This window comes from Scyliorhinus torazame, chromosome 2 (assembly GCF_047496885.1).
Source record: "Scyliorhinus torazame isolate Kashiwa2021f chromosome 2, sScyTor2.1, whole genome shotgun sequence".
Taxonomy (NCBI): domain Eukaryota; kingdom Metazoa; phylum Chordata; class Chondrichthyes; order Carcharhiniformes; family Scyliorhinidae; genus Scyliorhinus; species Scyliorhinus torazame.
The window spans coordinates 125,063,611-125,088,725 of record NC_092708.1 but is presented as its reverse complement, the minus strand read 5'-3'; positions in this window follow the sequence as shown (position 1 = coordinate 125,088,725).

Genomic DNA, 25,115 nt, shown 5'->3' with positions numbered 1-25,115 from the left:
AAATGGGAGAACAATATCCTGCAGATCTATCAGGATCAGAGTGCGGAGGTGGCGAGGAGCAGAGCGGGGTTCAATCAGATAAAGTCGACACTTTTTAAGAAAAAGGTGAAGTTTGGACTGCTGTATCCTGCCCGTCTCTGGGTCACGTATGAGGAGCAACATTTTTATTTTGAGTTGCCCGTGGAAGCGATGGACTTCGCGAAAAGGGAAGGACTGGTGGCGGACTGAGGACTTTGAACTTTGCTGCAACGTTCACGTTTAAAAACGTTTCTTGTTTTTCATTTGTTATTTGTAATGCCTTCTGTATTGATTTGGGGCCAGTTGCAGAGCTGAGTGAGTTAAAGTTTACATTTGTACTGATAGGGGATGGAGGTGTGTTTGTTAAATGCTGGCTCTTCTGTTTGATCCTTTCTTTGTTTATCATTTTTTTTCTAAGGCAATTGGGTTGGGACTGGTTTTTCATTTGAATATGTGTGTATGAGCGCAGGGGAGGGTGGGGAGTGAACAATAGGTGGGAGAATGTCTGGCGCCATGGGGGGGACCACCAAGCTAGCTGGGCGGGCTAGCGCACGGAGGCGCAGTGGGGGGGGGTTAGCAGATGTTAGGCTTATCGTAGGGGGTCGGTTTACTGGCTAAATGGGTCAGTTAAAAGGGCACGCGTGTTCATGCACTGAGAGGACTGAAGACGGACGTGGTAATGCTGCAGGAGACGCACCTTACAGTAGCTGACCAGATTAAATTAAGGAAGGGTTGGGCAGGACAGGTTTTTCACTCCGGGTGAGACTCGAAGACTAGAGGGGTCGCAATCCTGATTAATAAGCGAGTGGTGTTTGAGGCGGGGAGAATAGTTACGGATGTGGGAGGCCGGTACATTATGGTCAGTGGGAAGCTGGAGGGGGTGCAGGTGGTACTAGTAAATGTCTATGCCCCAAATTGGGATGATGTGGAGTTTATAAAGAGGATGCTGGGGAAGATACCGGACCAAGATTCGCATAAATTGGTCATGGGAGGAGAGTTTGGCCGGTTTTCAGGGTATAAACTAAACATGGAGAAAAATGAGGTGTTTGCGGTCCAGGCAAGGGGACAGGAGAGGCGACTGGGGAAACTGCCATTTAGATTAGTAGGAGGTAGCTTTCGGTACCTAGGCATCCAGGTGGCGTGGGAATGGGAACGGTTGCAGAAGTTAAATTTGGCCCAACTAGTAGACCAAATGAAGGACGATTTCCGGAGGTGGGATGCGCTCCCGCCTCGTAGTGGTGGCGACTCCGAGGGTCTGGGGGCAATGGAGGAGTCATGTGGGAGTGGAGGGAGCATCGGTCTGGTCTCCAATCTGTAACAATCACCGGTTTGCCCTGGGAAGGATGGATGGAGGGTTTCGGAGATGGCAGAGAGCAGGAATCGAGAGGATGGGAGATGTGTTTATAGAGGGGAGCTTTCCTAGCCTGAGGGAGCTGGAGGAGAAATATGGATTGGTGAGGGGAAACAGATTTAGGTACCTGCAGGAGCGGGACTTCCTACGCAGGCAGGTTTCAACCTTCCCGCTCCTACCACCAAGGGGGATACAGGACAGGGTAGTTTCCAGAGTGTGGGTGGGAGAAGGGACGGTCTCCGACATTTACAAGGAACTCATGGGGTCAGAGGAGACACAGACGGAGGAGCTGAAGCGCAAATGGGAAGAGGAGTTGGGAGGAGAAATAGGGGATGGTCTATGGGCAGACGCGTTGAGTAGAGTCAACACGTCCACAACATGTGCCAGGCTCAGCCTGATACAATTCAAGGTCGTTCACCGGGCTCACATGCCAATGGCCCGGATGAGCAGGTTCTTTGGGGTAGAGGATAGGTGCGCAAGGTGTGCGGGTGGGCCAGCGAACCATGTCCACATGTTCTGGACATGTCCAAAGCTTGGGGGATTCTGGCAGGGGTTTGCGGATGTCATATCCACGGTGTTAAAAACAATGGTGACACCGAGTCCAGAGGTGACGATTTTCGGAGTGTCAGAAGATCCGGGATTCCAGGAGGAGAAAAAGGCAGAAGTTCTAGCCTTTGCTTCCCTGGTAGCTCGGAGACGGATATTATTAGCTTGGAGGGACTCAAAGCCCCCGAAGTCGGAGACCTAGCTATCTGACATGGCTAGCTTTCTCTACTTGGAGAAAATTAAGTTCGCCTTGAGAGGGGCAATGTCAGGGTTCGCCCGGAGGTGGCAGTCGTTCGTCGACTTCTTTGCGGAAAATTAACCGTCAGCAGAAGGGGGGGGGGGGGGGCAGGGTGTTAGCTTAGTTTAGAGTAGGGGGTTAGTAAAGGTGGGATCTGTAAGGGACGAAGATGGCTTTTGCACTATGTTTATAAATTCATGTACATTATTTATTTTGTTGTTGTTGTAAAACCATAAATACCTCAATAAAATGTTTATCAAAAAAAAACTTCTTGAGTGTTGTTGGAACTGCATTCATCCAGCCGTTATCAGCCTAAGCCTGAATGTTCTCCTGGTCTTGTTACATTCGGACATAGACTGCTTCAGTATCAGAGGGGACACGAATAGCGCAGAACTTCATGCAATGATCAGCGAACATGTCCACTCCTGACCTTATGGTAGAGGCAAGATAATTAATGAAGTTGCTGAAGATGGTTGGACCTAGGAAATTACCCTGAGGAACCCATGCAGTAATCTCCTGAGACTGAGATGATTGACCTCAACACCCATTTGGAATTCTGAATTCAGGAAGCAATAAAATTCACAGTGGTACAGTGAAGGGTTATCTTCTCAAATTTGAGCAAAGAAATGTAGTTATTGAACAGTATCATATTTATTCTGCATTGCTGTTCCGAACATTTTTGTGCTCAATGCTTATAGGGTGCAACTTATTACTAAATATTCCAGTCCCAATAGTTGTATCCCTTACGTTGTCAATAACAAAAGGGTATTTAAATAGTTTCTCATGACAAACATTTGAAAGGCAAAAGGAGGTTGTTGTGAAACTAAACACAACCTAAAACATCTTAAATAACTGATTTTTAATCAAAATGGCAGATTCCAAAATCTTTGGCAGTCAATCTAATGTGTACACTCGGGGCAGTGGCACCTGTTTTACAAATGGAATTTTCTGCCAAAAGTATTTACTATACCAGATCCTTTAGTGGAGTCTCTGCAAGTACTGTGCAGCACAGCTGAATAACTTGTAAATGCACCAACAGAAGAAACTGTTAATGTCATTAGGAGACTGCTGGAGAGTAATGTGGCCTGTCAAAGGCAGGCATGCCCTCCGTCTGCAGTAAGAGAAGCAAAGCTTCCGGTCCCAGTGCCTTGGCCAGACCTGGGGCACATGCGGCAAATGGCAGTGGAGGCCGGTCTGGAGTCACAAGCTGCAGCTTCCCTTTTCCATTTTATTTATTCAAGGGAAAGGGAGTACACATTAAATGATAGGATATTGAGAAGTGTAAAGGAACAGAGGGGTCTTGCAGTGTATGCCCACAGACGCAAATGGTAGCAGGACAGATTGATAAGGTTAAGAAAGTGTAAAATACTAGTTCAATCACAACTACAGTAGTGCATACAATTCTGATCACCACATTACAGGAAGGACACGATGCCACTAGAGAGATTACAGAGGAGATTTATGGGCCTATTGTCAAGACTGGAGAATTTTATGGGGAAAGTTCGATCGACTGGAATTGCTTTCTTTGCAACAGAGGAAGCTGAGGGGAAATTTAATTGAGGTGTATAAAATTATGAGGAGCCTGGATAAAGTGGATAGAAGAACCTGTTTCCTTGATGAAAGTTACCAGAGGGCATAAATTTAAAGTAATTGGTGGAAGGATTCGAAGGGGTTTAAAATAAATATTTTCACCCAATGAGGGATAGAGGCTCTCATTTAAAAGACAGTTGAAGTGTCATTTAGAGGGTTACAGACTAAGAACTGGAAAGTGGGATTAGGCTAATAACTCCTTTTTGGATAGTAGCAACATGAGTAATGTTCGGAACAGCAATGCAGAATAAATATGATACTATTCAATAACCACATTTCCTTGCTCAAATTTGAGAAGATAATCCTTCACTATACCACTGTGAACTTTATTGCTTCCTGAATTCAGAATTCCAAGTGGGTGTTGGAGGTCAATCATCTCAGTCCCAGGAGATTACTGCATGGGTTCCTCAGGGTAGTGTCCTAGGCCCAACCATCTTCAGCAACTTCAGCTTCTACCATAAAGGTATGTTTGCTGATCATTGCATGAAGTAGTAAAACATTTTTAAAAGTGTTTATTTATAACAAGGAAAAATATGAATATATAATGATAAGAATGGAACAATGGTCTGCTAATCTAACTATTTCCCAAACCCCATCCCTCCCTCTACCCAGACACACAAGTCAGACACACAGTGGAGGAGGTAAGAAGGGTTCAAAAATAACACGGATTAAGAGGTGTGAGAGATTTGAGGATCCTTGCTGCTGGGGTTAAGGCCTTTGTAGGTGGTGATCTCTTCAGAATGTGAGGTGTTGAACCTTAGGTTGGTTTGGACCTTCAAGCTGGACCACTCAGACTGGATTCTCAGGCTGTGGGATCCTGTCTAGGGACACACTTTAACTTGTGTAGAGCTGAGCCTTACCCATGGAAGGTGCACTTCAGATCTGCTCAAATTCTGATATGTGGTCAGCTTCAGCAGACTCACCAACAGCTTATCTCAGTTAAACAAAATATCAGAGCAACAGCTTTCTCTAGGCCTTCGAGTGGTGTAATAACTTTAATGGAAGAGGAATCCAGAAGGTACCCCTTCCTCAACTCTATCTTCAGGCTTTGAATACTCACTAACTGCTCTGTTTACCTTAAGGAAGTTCCAGCTAAGATTTGAGAGAGAATTCCTCGCTTCTGGGAGAGAGGTTCCAAAGGATTCTGTTTAGCTATACAGTTCCGATCAAAACTGAAACCAAACATAAAGTCACCCACCAGGGCATTCCAGAATGAAAAGCACCAATCCGCATCGAGGGTCATCTTAGGCCCGGAATTGCAATGGAGTTGATTGGTTGCTAGCCAAGTCTGTGAAGACACGTCAGCACATCCTGCTACTGTTTTTTTTAAATTAAAGGTGTAGGCTCCAGCAATGCTCAGGTGCAGGAATCATAACAGTCAAAAGAACAGGAATTAAAATGGAAACAAGAGTCCAACCAGTATTCCTTACACTATAATCCACAAGTTAAAGATATCATTGTCAGAAGATGAGAGAGACGCTTTCTCTAACTTACTGTAATTTTTTTAAAAGATCATCGATCCCAGGTTCAGTGGAGTCACCCTGGAGACAAATTTTAGGCTCCACATTGAACAGCTGGCAACAACATGCAGGTACATGGTACTTTTAACTAGAAGAATATCTTAACCCCTACACAGAGGCGTAAGCAAAAATGTGACTCAGCCAACGGAAAGTTTAAGAGGCATGAGTAAAAGATGTATCAAAAAAGTATGAGTTTTAAGATGGTCATAAACGTGGACAGGCAGAGAGATATTTGGAATAATTCTATAATGTGGGCCTCAGGTGGCTGAACATGCAGCTACCAACGATGGGGTGAGGGTAGGAGGAATGCAGAAGAAATCAGATTCAAAGGAGTTGGAGTATTGTAAGTCTCCAGAAAGCTACAAATAGAGAATGATGAGGATGCAATTCAAAGATGATAATTATAAATTTAAGGTAATGGGGAATTAGCAGCAAATGTGGGTCAGCAGGGACAAGGTGATGATTGAGCAGGAACTGAATGAGCAAAGGGGTATGAGACTAGCCTGAAGAATATTGGAATAGGTGACTCTGGAGGTAGCATTACCGTGCCTGAGCGTTTCAGCTGCAGATATGTTGGGGGGGAGGGCTGATGTAATGGGGGTGGAGAGGGGTGGGGAGTCTGAAGCTTGAATAGGACACTAAGTTCACGAACAGTCTGGTTTAGATTTGATCAGAGAGGAGGAATAGAATTGTTGGTATGGGTACAGCTTGAGGTGGATGCCAAAGACTTTGTCTTTGGTCTTCCCAATGTTTAATCAGAAGACGCTTTTCAAATGTCATTTTTTAACCACAATATTGAAAGGCTGGTGAAGTGACTACTGCCTTGTCTGCGTGCCCTATACAAGTGAATCCTTTCTGAAAATATTATTCTGCTGGATATTTAACTTACAAGAATAGCCCATACTTAGTTAAAATACAATGCTCAGTAATTTTGTCAAATTTTAATCCTAAAAATGCAAATTTAAAGATAAAACACTACCAATACGGCATCACATTGACCTGTGAGTATATTTACTGACTTTATTTCTTAACTATTATGTTTGTAAAGGTGCCATTATATCAATTAAAGAAATGTTGGATGTAGTTTAACAGTAAAAAGAAACAGTCCTGTTTTGGGTGCGTTTAGCAGGGTGTTTCTCGGTGCTTGCTGTGCCGAGAACGACCCTGCGATCAAACGGGACTCTGGTTTTCTTTTCTGGCCTCAGTGAGGAAAACCTCGCCGAGGCAACACTTACCTTCATTACTGACAAGCTCAGTGGCGTTATTTAAAAATGCCGCTCAAATGACTCAACCCCCCCCGCTCCACCGTAGTCTCTGATGCCACCCCCCCCCCCCCCCATGCCCCTTGAGCCTCCGTCACCCCACCTCATAAGGGCAGGGCATCTTCGGGGCCGATCCCCGGCTGGGCAACCTGCTACCCAGGCACCTTTGCACTGCTGGCAGTGGGAGTGTCAGGGTACCACACTGCCCAGAGCCCGACCATCTAGGGGCCTCCGATGGCCTAGGAGGCTCCCCCAGGTGCCGTTACGCCTAGTTGTGCTAAATGGTGCCACGACGATGCCTCCCAGCTGCGGGCGTCCAATTCCATACATATTTAAATGAGGTTAACTAGTCACTTAAATAAGCAAATCTGAATCCTGCCCAGTGAGGACAAAATCCAGATTGCGACGTCTCACAAGATCTCATTAGATCTCGCGAGGCGTCCTTAGCATCGCAAATCTCGTGAGATTTAACAAACTCGTCATGTCCCGAGACGGCCGTGATAAGACCATACCATCGCGCCCATTTTCATAAAACTAAATTTGTGTCTAAACAAGCAGCAATGCAGTTACTTTATACAAATCCTAAGAGGGAAGCTAAGCACTGTTGCTGGGATTCCTTCTAAATTTTAGGAGCACTTCTTTCTCAAGGTTAATGAATTCTCTCTCCTGCGGAAGTCTGCACCATTTTGACAGCTCAGCATTTGCGGCTTAGGATGTTAAGTGAAGTTGTTCAATTTTTTCACACTTAGAAACCTTGTAGAGTACAGTTTAGTTTCTGTTCCATATTGACCCGTTAATTACAAACTTTATGCTATTTGGAAAAATATGTCTTGCATATTATTTCAAAATAAATTCTCGGGAGTTTGTTCTTGTTTGTGGTTTCATTGAGCAGCAACATTTGGATTCTATTTAGACGTGCTAGTTATTTCTTTACTATGATGAACTGTTGTGGTTTACATCTGGATACAGGGATGCTTGTTTTCCTACATATTTGCCAGTGTACCCTTTTCTAGAAAGGTTTCAGTTTTTGGGATTATAAATGACAAATACTGACTAACAAGCTCTTCACTATAGAATGTAGCATGTGAGCAAGATGGGAAAAAATCTTCTATTGCTATGGGCATAAGGGATTGTTGTAGGTTCCACTTATGCTTCTTGTAATATTTAATCATCGGTATATCTTGGATTTAAAACGTGCAAATGTAGCTCTTGAGAAATTATTAAATATATTTATTACAGAGCTTTGACCAGTTCTAATGAGTATTTAAATGACCACAACTGAATAAATTATTCAAGTTTGCGATAACTAAATAAAATGTATTAACTTATATTTCAACCCATAAATGATATAAACTTATCTGCAAGCTTATTTTTTTAGAAGTTTTGAAAAAGTAATTTTTTAATTACTTTTTAATTACAGCAATTTCTAAACATGTATTTTGGTCTGTCAATTTCTGATTTTCTTTATTTTTCAATTTTCCCATCTCCAATCTGTTTTTACACGTCTAGTTCAGCATATCCAATCTCTCTTGCCTTTGCCTTACACACTACCAGATAACAAAAGAATGTATTTACATAGTGACCTAAACATACTCCAAATTCTCGCATTATAATTGACTGAATAATATGTGGGTCTTTTAGCTTCTTCTTCTTTCATATGGCATCTTACAGCTTTACAAGTCTAGATCCAAGTTGGAGTGTATGCTGCTTGGTGGATTGCCTTGAAACCTTAGGCTAAACTTTGGAGGCTGCATTCATTCACAATGTGGCAAACAGTTTGATTCTGTGATCAGAGTCATCTGCTAGGCTGCCCTTGAATTTATATTTGAAGAGGAAGTGTGATGTCCTTGCATAGAGAATGCAAATCCTGTTGAGTGTAGACCACTGTTCTTGAAGGAGGTTGAACCCTGGAGGCTCTACTGTTGGGGAATCACTCATTGGATCTTTGTTGTCAACACTGGTGTCAGCCCAGAGATTGTGCTATTTATTCTTTTTGTGAAAGCCTGCAAGGTGCAATTTTGCAGAGCTCCAGAAAGGTTTGTGTGATTTGAGTCGCATATTTGGTAGGTTCTGAAGATCTTCATGGTTTGGTTTTATGTGATCAAACTTTTCCAGCATTTTTGCTTTCCAGCACACACCAGGAGGTAGGATACCACACAGAACTGGGAGCCATCATAGCGGTATTGATTTCAGTCTGATACTAATTACCTGCATTGATGTCACGGACAGTGTCCAAGCATTCTAGTGGCTGCTCTCTGCCCAAACAGGGCTCCAGCATTCTGCTGAAGAGTGCACAAGAGTGAGGTGAGCAGTATGGACCAGATAATGTTTACATTGCTCTTGGTATTTTCTGTCATCCTTTAAGAAGTTCTGAGTGCATAAGACTGCGATATAGGGTGACACCAAGGTATTTGGGGTGTGCTGCGTTCTTAACTGATTTACCTCAAAATGAACTTGCAGTTTGCTGCTAGTTGGTTGATTCCTGAACAGTGACTCTGGTCTTAGTTGGATTTGGGTGGAGTTGCCAGTAGTTGTAATATTGTTCTGTCCTGTGACAAAATCCTGCTGAGATCCTCAAAGTTAGTTGCGTGGGCAGTAGGGACCAGACCATCTGCACAGGCAAACTTCCGAGAGGTGGTGTGAGGCATATCACACATAGATGTTTTAGAGGATTTGAGGTCAAAACGGAACCTGAGGAAGTATTATTCAAGGTCCTTGTGGAACTTGTTTGGTCACCAAGTGAAACTCTATATTACTGTAAATGTCACCAGAGTCCAGAGGACCATAGGTTGCTCTCCCCTTTGAGAGAGAGCTGACAGGTGGTGATTTAACCTGAAGGTCACCACACCTCAGGCGAGGGGCAATGGCATGGCCTTCAGGAGTAACCTCAGCTGGTAGGGGAATTGAAACGGCACTGTTGGTGTCGCTCCACTTCGCAAACCAACTGTCCAACCAACTGAGCAAAGTGACCCCAATTACTAGGGGTTGAAGAAAGGACACACATTGTAGCCTGGCACTGGAAAAGTCCAGAAGCTTTCAACATCAGACCATGTTGCCACACAGCATCATATGCTAATGAAAGGTCAATTAAAGCCACTTGGAAAAGTTTATTAAACAGTGCTATCTAAATGTAAGTTGTTGCTGTTATTGTTTATGATGAGTGCAATACCTATCTTGAGCATGTGTTGCTAACCAGTCCTAATGCAAGTACTTTGTCATCACTGGCAGAACGGCAGCACAGTGATTAGCACAGTTCCTTCACAGTTCCAGGGTCCCAGGTCCGATTTCCGGCTTGGGTCACCGTCTGTGCGGAGAATACACGTTCTCCCCGTGTCTGCGTAGGTTTCCTCCGGGTTCTCCGGGTTCCTCCCACAGTCCAAAGATGTGCAGGTTAGGTGGATTGGCCATGCTAAATTGCCCTTAGTGTCCAAAAAGTTTAGGTGGGGTTGGTGGGTTACGGGGATAGGATGGAGGCGTGGGCTTAAGTAGGGTGCTCTTTCCAAGGGCTGGTGCAGACTCGATGGGCCGAATGGCCTCCATCATCACTGTAAATTCGATGACTCTATGATGAATTCTATGATTCAATGATCAAGATTCCTACCAGGCTTGAAACAAATTTGCTCCTTAAGACGTTTGGGCTCCACCAGTGCAGAAAGCCAAGCCAAAAGCAAATGTTCAATAAGTTTGTAAGAGGTACATAGCAGAGCTATGGACCAATAACTAGCTGGGTCAGCAACAATTTATCTCAGCTTGAGGATGGTGATGACTTTAGCCTCTTTCCAGATTGATGGAATGTTACCAGTTGCATGGATGTTAATAAAGAAAGAAGCCAACTGGTCACATCCATGAGGTCCTAATGCTTCAGGAATTCACGATTCGTACCATCGATTCTTACTGCTTTCCTTGTTTTAGTGGTAGAAAGGCTTGTATCAGTACCAGCTCTGGTGTAGGGAGATAAAATTTGGGATGTGGGATGAGATGATAAAATGGTCTTGAAGAGTTCCTTCTGAACTTCATGAAAAGATTTTTTTACTTGATGTGATCTTAGAATTGAGGGGCTGCCTAGAAGCAACAGCGTTCATTGATAATTTGGAAGGTTGATACTGATCAGGTAAAGCAGATCTGAGGATTCTGCACAGATTGCAAGCCTTTCTAATTCAATGAGTGAAATTGAGCCTCCTCCACAGTCTCTGTTCGCCTTTGTCGTCTGGCCATATCCAGAGATTCCATGAATTCAGTGGCAACACCTGGATCCCAGAAGCTTCATACTGTTTCAACAGTTTCAGGTAGCAAACAAGGTGTGTAGCATTTACAAAAAACACGTGGAATGTGTTTTTGGTTGCATCTTCCATAATCTTACAGAATTTACTTTGGCTCGTAGGGACAGGATCAAGGACAGTGATCAGGGGAGGAATTCTCCGCAATCGGCGCGATGTCCGCCGACCGGCACCAAAAACGGCGAGAATCAGTCCGGCATCGCGCCGCCCCAAAGGTGCGGAATCCTCCGCATCTTGAGTGGCCGAGCCCTCACCTTGAGGGGCTAGGCCCGCTCCGGACTGATTTCCGCCCCGCCAGCTGGCGGGAAAGGCCTTTGGTGCCCCGCCAGCTGGCGCAAAACTGACTTTGCCGGGCGGCGCATGCGCGGGAGCGTCAGCGGCCGCTCACGGCATTCCCGCGCATGCGCAGTGGAGGGAGTCTCTTCCACCTCCGCCATGGTGGAGACCATGGCGAAGGCGGAAGGAAAAGAGTGCCCCCACGGCACAGGCCCGCCCGCGGATCGGTGGGCCCCGATCGCGGGCCAAGCCACCGTGGGGGCACCCCCCGGGGCCAGATCGCCCCGCGCCCCCCCCAGGACCCTGGAGCCTGCCTGCGCCGCCTTGTCCCGCCGGTAAGAGAGGTGGTTTAATCCACGCCGGCGGGACAGGCATTCCAGCAGCGGGACTTCGGACCATGGGGGCCGGAGAATCGCCGGGGGAGGCGGGCCGCCAATCGGCGCGGCGCGATTCCCGCCCCCGCCGAATATCCGGTGCCGGAGAATTCGGCAACCGGTGGGGGCGGGATTCACGTCAGCCCCCGGCGATTCTCCGACCCGGCTCCGACCCAGCGGGGGGTCGGAGAATCCCGCCCCTGCTTCTCAAATTCTATTTTGAATTTATCCCATCTGGATTTACAGAGGTTTCAGCAGGGCTTGTTTTAGGGTTTCTCTTGCCTGGGCCTTGCCCCACTTGACTTTATCAATCCCCTCCAGCCATCTGCCTCTCAATCATCCATCACTCCCCTCACACCAGGATATTCTTTATTCCCTGTTCCCGCAACTAAACAATTACTGACCATTCTTTTAAACGTTATGCCAATTCCCTGTCTTGCCACCTACCTTTTTTCAAAACCATTCTTCTAAAAACTCTTCTTCTTCATTGTGCTTTGTCCTTTATGTTAAATATCCCGTTTCTTTCGTCCCCCAAAGCACTTTAAGTGTTTTTTGTTGACACCTACACTATAGAAAGCAAAATCAGTGATAACTGAAAACATTTTGAAGTTGGCTTCCCTTTATTTTGATTAGAGATGAGCAAGTTGCTGACACCCACAAGAATGCCAACACTCTAACTGATTAACAGTCTCTCATAGAGTCATAGTCATAGAGTTTTACGAATCAGAAAGAGGCCCTTTGGCCCATCGTGTCTGTTCTGGCCATCAAACACCTATTTATTCTAATCACATTTTCCAACACTTGGGGCGCGATTCTCCCAGCCCCCCGCCAGGCCAGAGAATTGGCGCAACCGCGCCACGCCGCCCCGACGCCGGCGCGCGAATCTCCAAGGTGCGGAGAATCGGCGCCATTTGCGCGGCGCGTTTGGCGTGGCACCGGTCACGGGCCGCTGTATGCAGCGGGGCCGCAGATTCTCCGGCCTGGATGGGCTGAGCGGCCGCGCGGAAAAAGCAGAGTCTCGCCGGCACCGTCCACACCTGGTCGCTGCCGGCGGGAACTCTGTGCGAAGGGTCGGGGGGGGCGGCCTGTGGGGGAGGGGAGGGGGGCGCCGTCCCCGGGGGGGCCTCCGATGGGGATTGGCCCGCGATCGGGGCCCACCGATCGGCGGGCCAGCCTCTTCCCCCCCCCCCCACCCCCCCCCCCCGGGCCTACTTTGTTGCGCGTCCGGCCCCTGAACCCCCGCGCCATGTTGCGTCGGGGCCGAAGCGTTCAGTCAGGCCTCTGTGTATTTGCGGGTTGGCGCATTGCCACTGCGCTTGCGCGGGTTGGTGCCGCCCCCCAGTGCGCACCAGGAAGTGAGGCTGGAGCAGCATGAACCGCGATCGGAGAATCATGCCCAAGGTCTGTGGCCTTGTTTCTGTAAGAAAACGAGCAGTCTAACCTAAAACAAAGGGTACCTGCAAAATAACTCTCCATAGCAACATGGCCTACCTGGGAAGTTCCAGGTAGAAATTTCAACCAATTTCTTCCAAATTTAAACCATTCCTTTGATCTTAAAAGTATATGGATACATTAAGATAGTCCCTTGTTTACTCATTGCTCTCTAACCTTGCTTTTTTTCTGGAACCCACATGATTAATTAAAAGTCTTATGGAGACAGGTGTATACATCCAGCAAGACTCGGAAAGAGGCCACACAATTTTTACTGTGTTCTGGCTTCCAAAATCTAACCTTATTAAATAAACAAAGGCTACACTTTGAATTATCATTACTTTAGGCTTTGTTTATCCTTCTCATCAGGGGATTTCATTTATCTGGTAGTTAAAAATGTCATTCTCCAAAGTAAACTTTATACTCCTAAAACATATAAATTATGTCTTTCCACAACAATTGACCTCAAGGTAACACTATTATTATAATTCAGACCTACCATAACTATAATTGTTCGATAATTGCAGCCTCTGTTTTACATTAAAAATTCTATTAAAATGTGAAGAAAATCATGAACCAAACAGCTCTGTAACTTATATAATGCACACTGTCAACTGAATAACATATGATCATGTTTATTGCAGCAATGGTTTTGCTTACAGGTCTGCTGGCATGATTCTGCCAGTTCAGAATATTCTCAAACATTTTATTTAACAAAATCCTTCCATTGTTATTAAACTTTGTACACAATAGAAATGGAAAGATGATTGCCTTTTAGGAAATAAATAGGATTAAGTAAATGAAATACTAAATAAAAATACTTATTGGGAACAATGATTTGCTTCAGTTAGGTTTCATTCAAAATGCAATAAAACACAATTATTTTTGGAAGGAAATCAAACTGGACTAGTTCCAAATCGTAGCAAAATTTGTTGATGCGATTATAGGCCAACCATGTTGCTGAGCTAAAATGTTATAAAGCTTTCCAATATGTGATTTAATAGGCAAGGCACAATAGAAGAACTTGTCAATTATACAAATTGCAAAGCTTAATTTTCACTCCTCCAGAAGTCAGAATTCTTTACAATTGAAGCTGAAGCTTATTTTTGTTCAACAGAAATTCAATTTATGCTGCTTTGAAAATAGTTAGATGTATTACTGTAACGGGCGAATAAAACTTCAGGACATCAAATTTGTGAGTGGAACACTTTTAAAAGATGGGTTTTTATCTGTAAACCTTCTTGAATGCCATATGTTATGCATGAGTCAAACTAACATTCTTAAGAGTTCAGAGTGGGGTGCTTTGTTATGCCTGTACTTTTATTTTAATACCCTAAAACATACTGCTTTTTTACAATCCCTGAGCTACAACCAGTCAAAATAATAACAACCGCACCAACTGCACACCATTCTACCTCTTTATTTCCCTCACAAGTACTGGGCTGTTAAAAGGTTTTACAGATGCCATGGGGTAAAACTGATGAATTATTCCAGGACTTTAATTGCTGTAGGAGTAAATGTTATATTGCAACTGTAATCAATCTCAGTCCCAGATGCACATTCATGTACACACCCACACACAATACTAGTTAGTGCTGCCAGATTCTCCCTACTGCCTATTGCGAGATAAACATTGGGCTAAATCACTGAGAAAAGTACTGAAGGAATCTGCCACTTCCTCATCCTCTCAGGAGACCCAGTAAAAGTAGAATGAATGAAGATGAATGGATTTAACTGTTGGGTTTGGCAAAGGGCAGGTGTAAGGGTCTGGCAAAATGGAAAGATTAAGAGCAATGTAAATAAATGGGTTGGTCTTGAGTAAGGCACATATATGCTCTCTATACTGTGTTGAGCATGTTATTGATATAATCACCTATTAACTAATAATTTAAAATGGTGAGAACATTCTGATACTTGAACTTTGCTTCATTTATATTACACAAGGTGTGGCTTCATAATAAATTTAATGGACAATTTAATATAGCATAGATAAAGAAAAGGGTTAATGTCACTAAATTAGATTATACAGTTCAGTTTTAATCATTAATTTATATGCATGTATATATACTGTGAAAATCAGTACAAATTTAGCTATACATTTAAAGCAAATATTATAGAAGTATAATGTCATGACCTGTTTATCGAAACTTATTATAATATGATTCTTCGGATGCTAGTTGCTGCACTTCTCCTACTTGATACAAATCCCAAAACCTCCAGAATATTTCAAGATCAGAACAACAGTGAGTAAATGGGACAGGTACAATTCATTCTCACCTATAGGCAGGTGGTACTGCTGGGAGTAACTAAGTTTCATAATTCAACTCTTCCATTTCAGGATAGATGGAATTTACATATTGCTGTTTATATATATATTTTTTTTAAAAAATATTTTATTGAAAATTTTTGGTCAACCATCACAGTACATTGTGTATCCTTTACACAATAATATAACAGTATAAATAACAATGACCTGTTTTATAAACAAAGAATAAATAATATATAACAAAAACGAAAACTAAAACTAAATGGCAACTGCCTTGTCTCAGATAAATACTCTCCAAAAATATGATTTAACAGTCCAATATACAATTGTCTATAGCAACGACCTATACATATTATACATATACATTAACAACCCTGAGAGTCCTTCTGGTTCCTCCCCCCCCCCCCCCCCCCCCCCTGGGCTGCTGCTGCTGCCTTCTTCTTTTCCATTCCCTCTATCTTTCTGTGAGGTATTCGACGAACGGTTGCCACCGCCTGGTGAACCCTTGAGCCGATCCCCTTAGGACGAACTTAATCCGTTCCAGCTTTATAAACCCTGCCATGTCATTTATCCAGGTCTCCACCCCCGGGGGCTTGGCTTCCTTCCACATCAACAGTATCCTGCGCCGGGCTACTAGGGACGCAAAGGCCAAAACATCGGCCTCTCTCGCCTCCTGCACTCCCGGCTCTTGTGCAACCCCAAATATAGCCAACCCCCAGCTTGGTTCGACCTGGACCCCCACTACTTTCGAAAGCACCTTTGTCACCCCCACCCAGAACCCCTGTAGTGCCGGACATGACCAGAACATGTGGGTGTGATTCGCTGGGCTTCTCCAGCATCTCGCACACCTATCCTCTACCCCAAAAAATTTACTGAGCCGTGCTCCAGGCATATGCGCCCTGTGTAACACCTTAAATTGAATCAGGCTTAGCCTGGCACACGAGGACAATGAGTTTACCCTACTTAGGGCATCCGCCCACAGCCCCTCCTCAATCTCCTCCCCCAGCTCTTCTTCCCATTTCCCTTTCAGCTCATCTACCATAATCTCCCCCTCGTCCCTCATTTCCCTATATATATCTGACACCTTACCATCCCCCACCCATGTCTTTGAGATCACTCTGTCCTGCACCTCATGCATCGGGAGCTGCGGGAATTCCCTCACCTGTTGTCTCGCAAAAGCCCTCAGTTGCATATACCGGAATGCATTCCCTTGGGGCAACCCATATTTCTCGGTCAGCGCTCCCAGACTCGCAAACTTCCCATCCACAAACAGATCTTTCAGTTGCATTACTCCTGCTCTTTGCCATATTCCAAATCCCCCATCCATTCTCCCCGGGGCAAACCTTTGGTTATTTCTTATCGGGGACCCCACCAGGGCTCCCGTCTTTCCCCTATGCCGTCTCCACTCGCTGTTTATATTTTAATATTTAAATAGTTCATGACATTTACAGGCCACTACAAAATATGCCCAGACATAATTTGTTCTGTTATAGATACAGTATGAACCTATAGAAAAGAGTTTTCAGTCAATAAGCATAAAACGTTGCTCTTATAGCGTCCATATTTTTGGCGCAAGGGCTTTGTTTTGGTTGCAAGGTGACGTTCATGTTGTGCACGAACATCCTGCACATCCTGCACTGAATGGTCTTTTGGTGAAGCCATTAGCATGGGCATTAGGAGTGTGCACCAGAATTATGCAGCATAGGCAGATGGTGATGTCAGTTGTCATGATAGTCCGGTAAACATCATAGCACATACATACATACATACTGATGGACAGATCAATGGACCAATCAACACACACAACACGACAGCCAATCACAGACAAGAGCATACACAGTACAAAACAGGGAACACGACACTTCCTGGGCACTCGAGCAGGAGACGGCTCAGGGCACAGAGCTCATTACAAGCCACTCAGACATCCACCATGTGCTGAGTGTCACTACATGATAGAATTAGGAATAGGTCCACAGAATCAAGGGTCATGATCGAATCTCAGTAAACAGTTTACCAGTGTAAATAGATGTTTGAAATAAAACTGCGTTGTACCATTCACAACCGTGTTGGTTCGTCTGTGTAGCAGAGTACCCAACACTTCATAGTACCAGGTGTAACTTTGGTACCTACCTACAAATCCTCCGGAATCTGCCATCCTGCGCCATGGACACCGTCAACACACCGCAGCCGCTGCAAGTCGCTGGAAACCTCGGCGTTAATTGGAAGCTGTTCAAACAGCGCTTCCAGCTCTTTCTGGAAGCCAACGAAAAGGAAAGCGTCTCGGACACCAGAAAGATCGCCACCCTCCTCACCACAGCAGGTCAACACGCCATCCATGTCTACAACTCCCTGGTGTTCGCGGAAGGCGAGGACAAGACCAAATACAAGACTGTCCTTCTCAAGCTTGACCAACACTTCAACGTCGAGGTCAACGAGAGCTTCGAGAGGTATCTCTTCCAGCAGTGCCTGCAAGGTAAGGATGAGCCCTTTCAGTCATTCCTTACGCATCTCCGCATCCTCGCGCAGTCCTGCGGTTACGACACCACCTCCGATTCCATGATTTGGGACCAGATCGTTTTTGGGGTCACCTCGGGCACCCTACGCCAGCAGCTCTTAAAAATAAAAGGCCTCACTTTAGCCTCCGCAATCGAAGCCTGTGTCCGGCACGAAAACACGACTAGCCGCTATACCCAATTTCAGGCGGCCGAATTGGCGCGGCAGGGGTCCTACGCGGCCGGATCGGCGAGGCAGGCACCCTACGAGGCCGAACGGGTCCAGGCGATCGAGTTCCTCCAGGCCCCCGGCCCGGACGAGGGCGGCCATTTCGCGCGCTTTTCGAGGCCTCCCGTGCTTGTGCGCGCCAAAAACTACGGCAACACTGAGGGACGTGATGTGCAGGCACGCTCGATGCAAGACCGAACTGCGCATGCGCAGTGGCGCAACGAACGCCATGACGTAACGACGTGCGGCAACTGTGGAGCCGCACATTTAAAGCGGCAATGTCCTGCAAAAACCCGACAATGCCTCCGCTGTGGCAAGGTGGGCCACTACGCTCCTTGCTGTCGAGCAGCTCAACCTGTCAATGTTCCCCAACTCCGACAACCTCGCAGGGACATGCGGACCATTCAGCCTCCTTATTACGAGTCGTGCACAGACGATATCCAGACCAGTGACACAGACGACCGGGTGATGAATGGTGTGCCACCCTAATAGTCAACCGATCACCAATAACATTCCGTCTGGACACTGGCGCCTCCGCCAACCTCATAGCATGGTCAGCCTTCTACGCCATGAAGGTCAGACCACCAATTCGGCCGTCTCGTTGCAGGATGGTTGACTACAACGGGAACGTTATCCCGGCTATGGGATCCTGCCAGCTCCAGGTGACACACAACACACACACGGCCACACTCTCATTCGAGATAGTCGGATCATCGAAGGACTCCCTGCTAGGCGCACAGGCATGCAAGGCTCTCCACCTCGTGCAACGAGTTCACTCTCTCTCTCCAGACGCCACATCTAACTTTCCGGATGCAGAGTTCAGTGCACAGTTCCAATCGCTCCTCGCCCACAACCAGGAGGCATTCGAGGGCATGGGAACACTGCCCTACACCTACAGAATTCGGCTCAAACCGGACGCCACCCCGGTCATTCACGCACCTCGCAGGGTCCCAGCGCCACTCAAAGACCGCCTCAAGCAGCAGCTGCAGGATCTCCAGGACCAGGGTTGTGAATCTATGGAGGGTTGTGAATCTATGGAATTCCTTGCCCAGTGAAGCAGTAGAGGCTCCTTCATTCAATTTTTAAAGATAAAGATAGATAGTTTTTTGAAGAATAAAGGGATTAAGGGTTATGGTGTTCGGGCCGGAAAGTGGAGCTGAGTCCACAAAAGATCAGCCATGATCTCATTAAATGGTGGAGCAGGCTCGAGGGGCCAGATGGCCTACTCCTGCTCCTAGTTCTTATGTTCTTATGTTCTAAGGGGTCCTATCCAGGGTCACGGAGCCCACACCATGGGTCAGCTCCATGGTGTGTGTTAAGAAGCCCTCCGACGAGCTCCGGATCTGCATTGATCCAAAAGACCTCAACAACAACATAATGAGGGAACACTACCCCATACCCAAACGGGAAGAAATCACGAGCGAAATGGCCCGGGATAAAATCTTCACGGGACTGGATGCCTCGAAGGGTTTTTGGCAGATCCAGCTGGATCTGCCCAGCCGAAAGCTGTGCACCTTCAACACCCCTTTCGGCAGGTTCTGCTACAACCGGATGCCATTTGGCATCATCCCGGCATCCGAGGTCTTTCATAGGATCATGGAGCAGATGATGGAAGGCAGATGATGGAAGGCATCGAAGGGGTGCGCGTCTACGTGGACGACGTCATCATCTGGTCCCCCACACCACAGGAGCACATCTATCATCTCCAGCGCGTCTTTGCGCGCATACGCAAAAACGGCCTGTGTCTCAACCGAACCAAGTGTTCTTTCGGCCAAACCGAGCTGAAGTTCCTGGGGGACCACATTTCCCGGTCAGGGGCCCGTCCGGATGCAGACAAGGTGAGCGCCATTACAGCCATGCCGCAGCCAGCAGACATGAAAGCAGTGCTACGCTTCCTAGGCATGGTCAACTTCCTGGGGAAGTTCATTCCCAACCTTGCCTCCCACACGACAGCACTGCACCACCTCGTCAAGAAGTCCACGGAGTTCCAGTGGCTACACACACACCAGCAGGAATGGGAGGAGCTCAAACTTAGGCTCACCACAGCACCAGTATTGGCATTTTTCGACACATCTCGTGCCACTAAAATCTCGACTGATGCCAGCCAGTCCGCCATTGGGGCGCTGCTCCTACAGCGGGATGACACTGCGTCATGGGCCCCGGTCGCCTATGCCTCGTGGGCCATGACCCCCACAGAACAGCGCTACGCGCAGATCGAAAAGGAGTGCCTGGGCTTGCTAACCGGGTTGGACAAGTTCCATGACTATGTGTATGGTCTCGCCCGGTTTACCGTTGAGACTGACCACCGCCCCCTGGTCAGCATCATAAATAAGGACCTGAATGAGATGACCCCTCGCCTCCAACGCATCCTACTTAAACTTAGGAGGTATGACTTCCAACTGGTCTACACCCCGGGTAAGGACCTTATCATTGCGGATGCCCTGTCTAGAGCAGTGAGCACACCGCCAGATTCCGAGGGCTTCGCCTGTCAGGTCAAGGCGCAGGTGGCTTTCACATTGGCAAATCTGCCAGCTGACGACTCCAGTCTGGCCCGTATTCGCCGAGAGACTGCGGCTGACCCCCTTCTACAACGTGTGATGTGCCACATGACGGGAGGGTGGCTCAAAGGGCAGTGCCCGCAGTTCTACAATGTCCAAGACGACTTGGCCGTCATTGATGGTGTCCTTCTGAAGCTGGACCGGATTGTGATTCCGCACAGCATGCACAAGCTGGTCCTCGACCAACTACACGAAGGCCACCTGGGCATCGAGAAGTGCAGACGGAGGGCCCGAGAGGCGGTACACTGGCCGGGCATCAGTGATGACATTGCCAATATGGTGCTCAACTGCCCCACCTGCCAAAGGTTTCAACCGGCGCAACCTCCTGAGACGCTTCTGCCCCATGAGCTGGTGACGTCCCCCTGGGCGAAGGTGGGTGTGGACCTCTTTCACGCGCTCGGCAGGGTCTATGTCATCGTCATTGACTACTTTTCCAACATAGCATTGGTCAATTGCTAACAAAAATGCCATTCCTAATCTTGCACTTTCAGAAAAAACTAGCACGATTGTTGCAAAACAATTGCCTGAATTAAGGCTCTTCTAGTGCACATTCTTGCAACTTTCCCGCAAGTAAAAACTACTTTGAACAAGAATTTTGAAGAGTTACATACAATGCAGTGTCCAATATAAAAGAATATTTCAAGGAATTAACTCTCCATGTATTGTATATCTGGAGGCCCTGCTTAAGGGAATAAATAGGTTTACAACTATATGAGCTAGCAATTTTGTGATGTCAAACTCAATTTCACCTTAATATGTACAAGATGCCAATGATTTTAAAGACATGTTATGATCATACTATTACAACTTGCATTTCCATTTAAATACACTGGTGGCCTTTCTCGCATTTTGTTTCTTTTGTGGTGAAACACCAGATACGACTGACCTGCAGCAAGAGCAGGGAGAAAGGATGGCGTAGGTGTCAGCTTGACCAGAGGGCAAAATTACACACTACTTCTGCTGTAAAGGGATTACATGAGCACTTGATGGGGCAACGTACAGTAAAAGGCTGATTGGATGCACAATGAAATGCTTGGTGGATCGGCAGGCCTGCCAGAAAGTCTGCAATTACTGTCAAAGTGCGTGGAGAAGTCCAGCACCAACCTTACACAGGGTTTCACAGAACTTGGAGCCCCTCCTTTTCAGTAGAAGTAGTGGTCAACTCCATGACAATAGTTGCAGTCTCAAACGTGATGCAGAGTATGATAGCCAATGTCTCAGCTTCCATTGCAACAAGAAACCGCTCAATACTTGGGATTGTCCGCGCTCGATTAGGTTGGGCATGTTCGACGACGTGATTGGAAAATCTTGCGAGAAGGCCCTGGTCACATTTCTTGGTGACCTAAAAGCAGGATGCATTTTTACCCTTCCCCCGACAATGGCAGGCCCCATTTCCCACCATCGAACATCAGGAACTTATTTTAATACTCTTGTATTGCATTATTGTAGCCCCACACCAAAATCATCCTCCCATGTCAAATTTGAATCACGTTGGTGTGACTTCAGAATGATGTAATTTATAAATGCCTTTAAAAGGTGTGCACCTGGTGAACTGAACTTCAAACTCTAAAGCAGCTTCTTCCCAGTTAACTTTCAGTGTGGTTCGGAACAAAGACTTCAGCGTGGGACTGGGGGAGGGGGTGGTGTCAGGGAGAGGGCAGGGCAGCATGTGGAGCCTCGGGGCAAGTGCTCCCACTTCCTCCTCATCCCACTTCCTTCTCACCCCACTTCCTCCTCATCCCACTTCCTCCTCACCCCACTTCCTCCTCACCCCACTTCCTCCTCATCCCACTTCCTCCTCACAAAATTAGCAACTTCTCAGATTCAATCTGAGAATCAGGGCAGCATGGTAGCATAGTGGTTAGTACAATTGCTTCACAGCTCCACGGTCTCAGGTTCAATTCCCGGCTTGGGTCACTGTCTGTGCGGAGTCCGCACGTTCTCCCAGTGTGTGCGTGGGTTTCCTCCGTGTGGTAGTATGTATTGGGGGTCATGTGGGACTGGAAGCCCTAATGTCATTGGCTGACAGATCCCGGGTCCTGGTTGGCCGTTGACCTCATACTCCGCCCTGAAGGCGAAGTATAAGAAGCCGGTGCCTTCCCCCGCATGCCAGTTTACTATCGGGCTGCTGGGGAACAGACACGCTTAATAAAGCCTCATCGACTTCACTCTATTTGTCTCATGGAGTCTTTGTGCGCCACAATTTATTAAGCGTGTCTAAAAAGGACTATGGAGCTCAGGATCATTCCAGAATGCCTGAGGATCAGCCCCCACGCAGTGAATGCGGCAGCAGCCTTCAAACACTGGCAGACTTGCTTTGAGGCCTACATCACATCGACCACAGGCCGAGTCTCAGACGAACAAAAACTGCAGGTCCTGCACTCGAGGGTGAGCACGGAGATTTTCACCCTCATTGAAGACACCCGCGATTTCCAGACGGCCTTCACAGCACTGAGAAGTCTCTACGTTCGCCCAGTTAACCAAATCTACGCTCGCTACCAGCTCGCGACGAGACGGCAAGCTCCCGAAGAATCGATGGACGAGTTCTACGCCGCGCTGCTGATTTTGGGACGAGCCTGCAGCTGCCCGTCGGTGAACGCAAACGAACACACGGACATGTTAATGCGCGATGCTTTTGTTGCAGGTATACAATCCTCCCAAATCCGCCAAAGACTTCTAGAAAAAGAGTCACTAGGACTCTCAGAGGCACGGGCCCTGGCAGCCTCGCTGGACGTAGCCACGCGTAATACCCGCGCCTACGGCCCCGACCGCGCGGCAGGCCATTGGGCCCCGTACGTACCCGCCGCGGCCCCGGGAGAACTGGGAGCCCTGCACGCCGCCTACGCTCCCCAACCCCCCTCCCCCCAGCCCATGTACGACCCGCCGCCGGCACTCCCGATTTGGGTGCCGGCCAACACTCTCCACGGAGAGGAAGGGGTTTTTCGTATCCCGAACGCCACCCTCATCCCCGTCCCGCGCCCCACGCCTGACCCGCCAGCGCCGCCGACCTGGGCCCTCGCCCCCGTCCCGCGCCCCACGCCTGACCCGCCGGCGCTGCCGACCTGGGCCCTCACCCCCGTCCCGCGCCCCACGCCTGACCCGCCGGCGCCGCCGACCTGGGCCCTCACCCCCGTCCCGCGCCCCACGCCTGACCCGCCGACCTGGGCCCTCGCCCCCGTCCCGCGCCCCACGCCTGACCCGCCAGCGCCGCCGACCTGGGCCCTCGCCCCCGTCCCGCGCCCCACGCCTGACCCGCCGACCTGGGCCCTCGCCCCCGTCCCGCGTCCCACGCCTGACCCGCCAGCGCCGCCGACCTGGGCCCTCGCCCCCGTCCCGCGCCCCACGCCTGACCCGCCAGCGCCGCCGACCTGGGCCCTCACCCCCGTCCCGCGCCCCACGCCTGACCCGCCGGCAATACAACTTACCTGGACCCCGATCTCCGTCCCCGGCGAGGGACCTCCTCACGGTCCCAGCGCTCGCAGTACTGACCTGCCGGCCTTGGCCCCGAACACCGCGGTCCCCAGCGAGGGAGCTCCGCGCGGTCCTAGCGCCCGCGGCCCTGACGCTCGCAGCCAAGGAACTCCGCGCGGTCCTAGCGCCCGCGGCCTTGGAACTCCGCGCGGTCCTAGCGCCCCCCAGACCCCCCAGCACTCAATGTGCGACCCGCAGACGCCGCCATTTTGGGTCCCGACCACCACGAGGGGAGGAGGGGCCCCGCCATCTTGGACCGCCCCCGACCTGTACGACGCATGGGGGCGGCCATTTTGTCCACCCCCGACGCCACCTTGTGACCCCTCAGCCACGTGCGATGTATGGGGGCGGCCATTTTATCCATCCCCGACGCCATCTTGGACGGCAACAATGGACCCCACCCCACGACTACAACCACGGCTCGCTTCGGTTACACTCGATCAGGCTCGGCCCCGGAGTCTCCAGACGACGACGACAACGGTCCTAATTAACGGCCACGAGACGCCATGCCTAGTCGACTCCGGGAGCACGGAAAGTTTTATACATCCCGACACGGTAAGACGCTGTTCCTTAACTACCTACCCCAGCGCACAAAAGATTTGCCTAGCTGCAGGATCCCACTCCGTACAGATCCAGGGATTCTGCATAGTTACCCTAACGGTACAGGGGAGGGAATTCAAAAACTACAAACTTAACGTCCTTCCCCAACTCTGTGCCCCCACCTTGCTGGGCTTAGATTTTCAATGTAACCTACAGAGCCTTACGTTTAAATTCGGCGGCCCCATACCCCCACTCACTATCTGTGGCCTCGCCACCCTCAAGGTGCAACCCCCGTCCTTGTTTGCGAACCTCACCCCGGATTGCAAACCCGTCGCCACTAGGAGCAGACGGTACAGCGCCCAGGACCGGACCTTCATTCGCTCCGAAGTCCAGCGGCTACTAAAGGAGGGCATAATCCAGGCCAGCAATAGTCCCTGGAGAGCGCAGGTGGTAGTAGTGAAGACAGGGGAGAAACAAAGGATGGTCATTGACTATAGCCAGACCATCAACAGGTACACACAACTAGACGCGTACCCTCTCCCCCGCATATCCGACATGGTCAATCGGATTGCCCAGTATAAAGTCTTCTCCACCGTGGACCTCAAGTCCGCCTACCATCAGCTCCCCATCCGCCCAAGTGACCGCAAGTACACAGCCTTCGAGGCAGACGGGCGAT